Source organism: Pangasianodon hypophthalmus, chromosome 16 (assembly GCF_027358585.1).
Source record: "Pangasianodon hypophthalmus isolate fPanHyp1 chromosome 16, fPanHyp1.pri, whole genome shotgun sequence".
In the NCBI taxonomy this organism is placed as follows: Eukaryota; Metazoa; Chordata; class Actinopteri; order Siluriformes; family Pangasiidae; genus Pangasianodon; species Pangasianodon hypophthalmus.
Genome location: NC_069725.1, coordinates 585,951 through 595,000, shown reverse-complemented (window position 1 = coordinate 595,000; position 9,050 = coordinate 585,951).

The window sequence follows — 9,050 nt, the reverse complement described above, 5'->3', positions numbered from 1 at the left end:
GGATGATAATTACGCACGGTTCATTCGTACCATTTATCAGTTTTTTAATTGTTGCCATGGTGATATCGTAGACATATAAATATAAACAGTTGTTCTCTCACCAGCTTCTCTTTTTTAAGAGGGAAAAAAACGCAGCTTGTTCCGCATGTTACTGAGAAACTGCAAAGAAGCGTAAACTCCTCTGTCCTGAAGACGTCAGAAAACTGAAAGTAAACTCATTTTTTATTCATTCATTCATCATCAGTAAGAGCTTTATCACGATCGGGTGCCGGCGGATCCGTAATCTATCCCGGGAACAGCGGGCACGAGGTGGGAGAGTTCACCCTGGATGTGACACACACACACACACACACACACACACACACACACACACACACACACACACACACACACACACACACACACACACACACACACACCCCATTTCGCATAGCCAATCCACCTAGTGGCATGTCTTTTGGAGGAAACTGGAGAACCCACATGGACAGGAGCACGAGCTCAGCATCGAACCCTGGACTCTGGAGCTTTGTTTTGTTTTTAATTTAAGCATTAATATGCAGTAAACCTGCTATACAAAATTAAATCGATACTTTCTGACCAATCAGAATCCAGCAGGAAAGTGAATCCACCTGAATTTACAGGATAGTTTTAGTCATGGTTCTGGTTCTGAGGGTTTGGGTGAAGGCCACTGAGCAGCGCTGCAGAGTTTAGCTCAGTTTTAGTTTGAGTTTTAGGGTCAGTGCAGCGTCCAGCTGTGTGAAGGGAATCAGACAGAGCAGCGATTCAGAGCAAATCGTTACACATCACTCTTATCTCACCTGACACACACACACACACACACACAGCAACATATATATAATGATCATTATATATATATATATATATATATATATATATATATATATATATATATATATATATATATATATATATATATATATATATATATAATACACCGGGCTGGAATGGAGAGAGACAGGCTCTGAGCTCCACACTACACAAATACAGCACTTCATTATAGCACCATCTTGAATGTTCACACACCGACTGATGATTTTTAAACCGTTATGTTCTCCTACTGTTCTTCCATAAACAGCTCTGACTGCAGTTTCATATTTTAGTTAATAAGATAAAGTTACCTGCTGATTTCTGAATTATGTCACATGATACTGTGCAACTTCACCACTGTACATTTTTCACATTCCAGACGTATAATACAGGACTACTGTAACATCTGAGCAATTTACGACATCAGTAACTAAACACTGCAGGAATATTCCTCACACTGACTCACCAGTCTAGAGGGAAGTGTTGTGCTGTTATAGGAAACTAATCCACGTCGGGGTGGTGTGACAGTGATTCGCTCCTGCGCCCAGCAGAGGAGCCGGGATTATACTTGACCCGTGACTTTGCGTGAAGGTGCAGAAGCAGACGTTCACTAGACGATGCATCTGAGCCAAAACATCCTGTACATCAGGTTCACAAGTCAAAGTGTAAAATGTTTATTGATTTTATGTACATCGAAGTTAAATACACCGGTGAGCTCTTAAAACTGTCTCTTAAAACTTTACGCTGTCAATTTATGTGTCATTTGCACCACTGGTGGGATGCTAACTGATGCTAACTGATGCTAACTGATGCTAACTGATGCTAACTGATGCTGTACTCGTACTCTGACAATGACAATAACGTTGAACCTAACCTAGCCTAAACTAAACGAACAAGTTAGTTTGTAATGTGAGCAGATTGAATTAGTGCAGATATGAAGTGACTGATCAGCATTTAACTCCAATCAGAACACAGAGTGGTGCGTTTTAAACATGAAGCTGAAATTCAGACTGTATGAATTCTTAACTCTGGCTGCACCAACTCTCCTTTCAGCTTAGTGTCTCTTATTTCTCCACATAATGATGATGATGATGATGATGGAGATGATGGTGATGATTATGATGATGGTGATGATGATGGAGATGATGATGGTGGTGGTGATGATTATGATTATGATTATGATGGTGGTGATGATGGTGGTGATGATTATGATGATGGTGATGATGATGATGGTGGTGGTGATGATTATGATTATGATGATGATGATGATGGTGGTGATGATTATGATGATGGTGATGATGATGGTGATGATTATGATTATGATGATGATGATGATGGTGGTGATGATGGTGATGATGGTGATGATGATGGTGGTGATTATGATGATGATGATGGTGGTGGTGATGATTATGATTATGATGATGATGATGATGGTGGTGATGATTATGATGATGGTGATGATGATGGTGATGATTATGATTATGATGATGATGATGATGGTGGTGGTGATGATTATGATTATGATGATGATGATGATGGTGGTGATGATTATGATGATGGTGATGATGATGGTGATGATTATGATTATGATGATGATGATGATGGTGGTGATGATGGTGATGATGGTGATGATGATGGTGGTGATTATGATTATGATGATGATGATGGTGGTGATGATGATTATGATTATGATGATGATGATGGTGGTGATGATGATGATTATGATGATGATGATGGTGGTGATGATGATTATGATTATGATGGTGGTGATGATGGTGGTGATGGTGGGGATGGTGGGGATGATGGTGATGGTGATGATGATTATGATGGTGGTGATGATGATTATGATGGTGGTGGTGGTGGTGATGGTGGTGGTGGTGATGATGGTGATGATGATGATGGTTGTGGTGATGATTATGATGGTGGTGGTGATGATTATGATGATGATGATGGTGGTGGTGATGGTGATGATGGTGGTGGTGATGATTATGATGGTGGTGATGATGATTATGATGGTGGTGATGATGATTATGATGGTGGTGATGATGATAATAATGGTGATGATGGTGGTGGTGTTGATGATTATGATGATGATGATGGTGGTGGTGATGGTGATGATGGTGATGATGGTGGTGATTATGATGGTGATGATTATGATGGTGATGATGGTGGTGGTGATGATGATGGTGGTGATGATGATGGTGGTGATGATGATGATGATGGTGATGATGATGATGGTGATGGTGGTGGTGATGATAGTGATGATGATGATGATGATGGTGATGATGATGATGGTGATGGTGGTGGTGATGATAGTGATGATGATGATGATGATGATGGAGTACACAGCATGCTCGGAGTGAACAGTAAATCAGCTGTGACTCCTCCTCAGTAAGCCGTTGGCGTAACATGGAGACGTGATGAGCTCTGACATGCGACGAGAAGTTCAGGCGAACTGAAGGTCATGGAGGACGAGCTGATAATGAACATAAACACTCTCTCTCTCTCTCTCTCTCTCACACAGACTAACTCTCACACATGATCAGAATACTAATGATCATTTCACGTTAACAAACAACAAAAACAAGAAATAAAAATAATCAGATAAACAAACGCTTCACCTGAGCTGAGCAGTCTTCTGTCTAGAAACGTAATACACTGAGTTTGTGTTCTTCATCCATTTCTGTGCTTAAATCAAACATCCAGTTGAACCTCTCTTAACCTCCTGGCAGACGCAACCAGGATTTGGGCTGATGATAGAAATTATGATTTATCATTTTTTATTTATGACATTTTATCCATTTATAGTTACATATGTATAATGTTACCTCAGTAAACAGAAATGCTAGTGCTAAAAGTATGAATTATGTTGATTATTTTCCTCTAACAGCACATTCCTCTGTGTTTTATTCCCCTTATCCCACAGCAATTTACCAACTACAATTTATTTATTTATTAAAGAATGACACCTCATACGTTTAATTCATATAAAGTTACATTTAATGTCAGTGAAATGAGTTAGTTCCTGTTGTCGCTTACGTTATAGCAGCTATAAACTCTCGTTCCCTCACCAGCCTCTTTATTCTCTCTCTTCAACTTAATGAGAGAAAAACAATCGCAGCTTGTTCCGCATGTTAGTGAGAAACCGCAAAGAAGCGTAAACTCCTCTGTCCTGAAGACGTCAGAAAACTTACAGTTACAGCTTTACCTCTGACTGTTACAAAGCGCTGACACTGGAGACTCCTTCCATAAACATTACATAAACATAAGTATTAAATAAACTCATTTCTCCTTACAGAAAACTTCACTGTAAATTAATGGACACCTTCTAACCAATCAGAATTCATTTTAATTGTATTTAACTCCTGCGTGTGAACAGGATGCTGTGTGGTGTGTTTGCTATGTCATAAAAAAACGTGAGAGTTCAAAGCTGCCTTTCTCTCGCTCTCTCTCTCTCTCTCTCTCTCTCTCTCTCACACACACACACACACACACACACACACACACACACACACACACATACATACACACACACATACACACACACATACACACACACATACACACACATACACACACACACACACTCGCCTCCTGAGGGAGCAGGCTTATCCTGACTTGCCATGATCTTTATTTAAAGAGATACTGGGTGCTCTAATTACAAAATCCTGAACACACACACACACACACACACACACACACACAAGTGCATGCGCACACACACGCGCACACACACGCGCGCACACACGCGCACACACCATCAGTGCGTATCATCTCAAATACACACCATTTAAGTTTATTAATGGAAAATTTAAAAACTTTCCATAAGAATTTCTTTAATTAATGTTAGTTATGACGTTCAGTAACATTAACAAATTATATAAATAATCTCACCTTTTTTTCTTTACAGCTGAGCGCATCGAATTAACACTTTTATTAAAAATAATCCATCGATGTTATTTTATTACTATAAAGTGTGATAAAATCTCCTCCATCCTGTACACACATTACCACTTCATCACCTCAGTTTAGAAACTGAGTAATTTGTGTGCGAGTAACTGAGAGCTCGATAAATTTACACTAAGACGTCCACACTCAAGTTGTGCACACAAATGATTAAATGTAAAAACAAACAAACAAACAAAAGTAAAAATATCAGGATGTGCTGGATCAAGTGCTATTCTACGCGCTGCTGAATAATGGGTGTGGAAGCCATTTTGTTTTTTTAATTAAAACAATGATTAATGGAAAAAAAATGCTATTTCCTTCTTCAGTCCATATTTTCTATCCCTGATTCTTGTCATGTGTAAAGGTGAGTGTGTGTGTGTTTAAAGGTGATCGTGTAAAACTCCGTCTCAGACGCTTCTACTCAAGAAAAATCAGGCGATGTTGGAGGTGTAAAACGACACGCAGGTGATTTTAATAATCTGAATGCAGAGCTCAGAAAATCCACCGAAGCAGCTGCGTAACTCGACTCTGAATACCAGCAACTTTCCTCACGTAAACACTGATGTCACTTTCGGACCCTTTATAACTTTTTGGCATTAATGATGATGTAATTAATTTTAGTTCACTAATGGATGAAATATTGTTAGTTAGGGAAATAGTCACATTTTCCCTATAAACTCTGAATGCAAGTGGATTTATTTAACCAGCTTTCTTTATTAATGTGACAATCCTAATAACACTGAATTAGATGAGTAACGATTTTCAAACAAAAAAAAAATCTATCTATTAAAATGTCCCGTGTTTAACATGAACAGCTCATTAGCACGTTATCGTGGCTGGATAATTAGGATATTATGATTCGATGAGTAATTAGCACAGAGGAGCTGTGTGTGTGGGAGAACCAGGACGAGTCGAGCTTTAAATTTTACTCCGTCATACACAGGAACAAAGATGTTTAACGCACTAAAGTCGTACATTTCAAACAGGATCCGCTCTTCAAGCTTCTTAACGGTACATGTTTATTTTTAAAAAATTAGACTCTGTCTTTTAAGGTTTATATAGCTTTATGTTTAAAATAAATATTTGTAAAAGGAATACAGAAAAAAATGTAAAAAATGAAAACGTACATGTGACAAACTGCAGATTTTATTTAACCCTTTCAGGCACAGTGTCCACACTTACAGCCAGTCAGTGTAAGACTCTTTTATATTTTAGGAAAATATAAGCTATAAATCACCTTCAAATCAGAGACAGTTAATGTAATTCAACAGAAATATTTTTTCTTCATTTCTGTCGCTCTCTAAACTCTCAGTGCAGCATGTCTCGAGTATCTTCACTAACTTTCTACTCAAAATAAAACATTTAAGGCATTAAATACAAATATTTTTGTGCAAGACACAAATGTACTAAACTGTGTACATTTTGTACATGTCAAAAATATTACTTTATTTAATTTAACAATTTCTATAATTTATTTGTTTTTCTCTTTCTGTCCTTGAGTCTCTCCTCAGGCTTCACTGCAGTACTCAGTGTTAAAAACACTCTTGGTCGAGTGGGTAATAAAAAATAAATAAAGAATAAATAACACACCTATGCTCAGTGTTGTGTTTCTGTGTGTGTGTGTGTGTGTGTGTGTGTGTGAGTATGAGTGTTTAACACAAAATGTTCGGCTTTTTAATTTTTTTTAATGAAGAGCTCAGTGTGTAAACCAGTAGTGTCTTTTTTTAAACTTATTCATTATTTTTGAGAATATTATTTTCCTTTCTGGATTTAGACTGGAAATGAAGCGACACTGTATTATACTCAATAGACCATGTGTGTGTGTGTGTGTGTGTGTGTGTGTGTGTGTGTGTGTGTGTGTGTGTGTGTGTGTACACAGTAAAACATCCTCTTTACTGTATAATCCATCAACCTTACAGATTAAAATAGTGATAAACATTAACTGTGTGTTTTAACACCAACAGAATCGTCACATCATCAGATTCAGATTCATTATGAAATGAAAAATAACTGAATAAATCGTAAACAGACACTAATCAGGGTCTCGGGTGGAGCTTGTGTTTATGTAATTCATGCTGTTGTCGTTTACAACAGTGACACGGATGTTAATGAACAGACACACAGACACACACACAGACACACACAGACACACACACAGACACACACACAGACACACACACAGACACACACACAGACACACACACAGACACACACACAGACACACACAGACACACACACACAGGTATTATTTTGTATGTAGACATTTTTGTTCTTGCTGTCCTTCACTGTTTCTCTTGCTCTGGTTACCAGCGGCAACAGCACGGTGTGTCTGAAATACAAATTTTGATGTGTGTGTGTGTGTGTGTGTGTGTGTGCGTGTGTTTCAGAAATCTATTTTGAGCTACCTGCGTTTCCTTCATGTACATGCTTTCACTGTTTACTCACAGGTACACATTTGTTTATAATAAACCTTCTATGTTTCTCTCATACTTAATACTCAATAACTGTTTTCAGTAAATCAGCACTGAATTAATTCTGCACTCTGATTGGTCAGAAGGTGTTGATTAATTCTCTAGAACAGCAGCTCTGACAGTAGCGCAGGTTTATATTAATGCGCTCGTTCTGATACGTTATCGTTTCTATAGTAACAGCTCATTCACAGGGACGTGTACAGCGCACGCTCCACATACACGGATTACAAACGTGTGTACTCATTGATATGGTTCTCTCTCTCTCACACACACACACACACACACACACACACACACCACTGCCAGCCAGCCAGCCAATCAATGTTTCTAATCTAAGATCTTATATTTGCCCGCTGACTTTTTCTGAAATAAAATCATGCCTTCTTCTTTCATTTTCAGTCTCTCCTCATTAGTTCAAGCACCAGCCACTTTTCTAAAATCAGCTAAACATTAGCAGAGCGTCGGCCATTTTGTGCTGTGAGACATCAGTCATGTTCATTACTGTTTCAGTGATTGGCAGCTGGTTACGAGGCTCCGCCCCTTCGAGAGATCTCTCAGTCATCATAAGGAGAAGCCGTGTATCCGGGCGGAACGAGCAAAGAGCGCACCGTCCAATAAATACAATAAATAGATGTTTGAGATATTTTTTTTTTTGCTGTGTAAAACCCACCTGCCCCACCTGCCCCACCTGCCCCACCTTCCCCACCTGCCCCACCTGCCCCACACTCCCATTTACCCAGAGAGACACACGGCGTCTGGGCGTGGCTCAAAACGACATGTTAAAAACCTGCTGTCCAATGAATGTTAATCTTTCATCCCAATAAAACATAGTTTATGTGAATCTGCCATAAACACCCAGACACACATGGCTTCATGAAGTAGTTAAATTAGCACTTTTCGTGTGTTTTTTCACGCTATACAAACCTCCCCAACAGAGTTTTTTTTTTTTTAGAATGATAGTACGTGTTCTCCCGGTCCTAGTGAACCAGCACCAGGATGGATTTATAGATAGAGACTTCAGAGCACTTCTGTAAGTCTCTCTGCTTAAAGGCGTCTGCTAAATGCCATAAATGTAAATCATGTGACTCTGTTACATTTTTATCAGGTACAAGCTACAGGAAGTGAAGCTTGGCAACGCTGCTGTCATTAGAATGAGAAACATGATTTTAGATATTTTTCAAAATGAAATCACACAAACCACAATACTGTCATGGAATCAAACAAAAAGGATTGGATGTTAACATATTGGCAGATTATCACACAGTGCTTGGACCCCTGAATCGCTGCTGGTGGCTATTTGTATTTACAATCCTTACTAACAGAAAATAGACCTCAAATTTTATTAATATTATAAAACTCTCAGTATATAATGATTCATATATTTAAAATAAAGCAGCCCTTAGAAACTAAAGGGCAGAATCTATTTATCACACTGTTTATATTATTTCTTAAATATTTTCCTTCTTAACATAGCTGAAAGGACAAATCATTAAAAAAACAAAACAAACAAACAAACAAACAAACAAAAAAAAACAGTTTAGACACTCAGGACATAAAGACAAGAACAACAGACAGGACAGACTACTTTAGCCTCAGCGTTGTCCTAAAAACCATTTCAAACCAGGTTTCCTCCAGAAAACATCTGAATCTGAACATCTGAATGTCTGAATTTCAGTCTTCTAACAATAAATTCTCCTCCAAGCTGAAAAAAGGGAAAGAAAAAGGTTCATCTCACCATTCTTAATCAGAACATCTCCAAGCTGAGTGCCAAAATCTCCTCTCTGGATAAAGTCGCAGTAAATC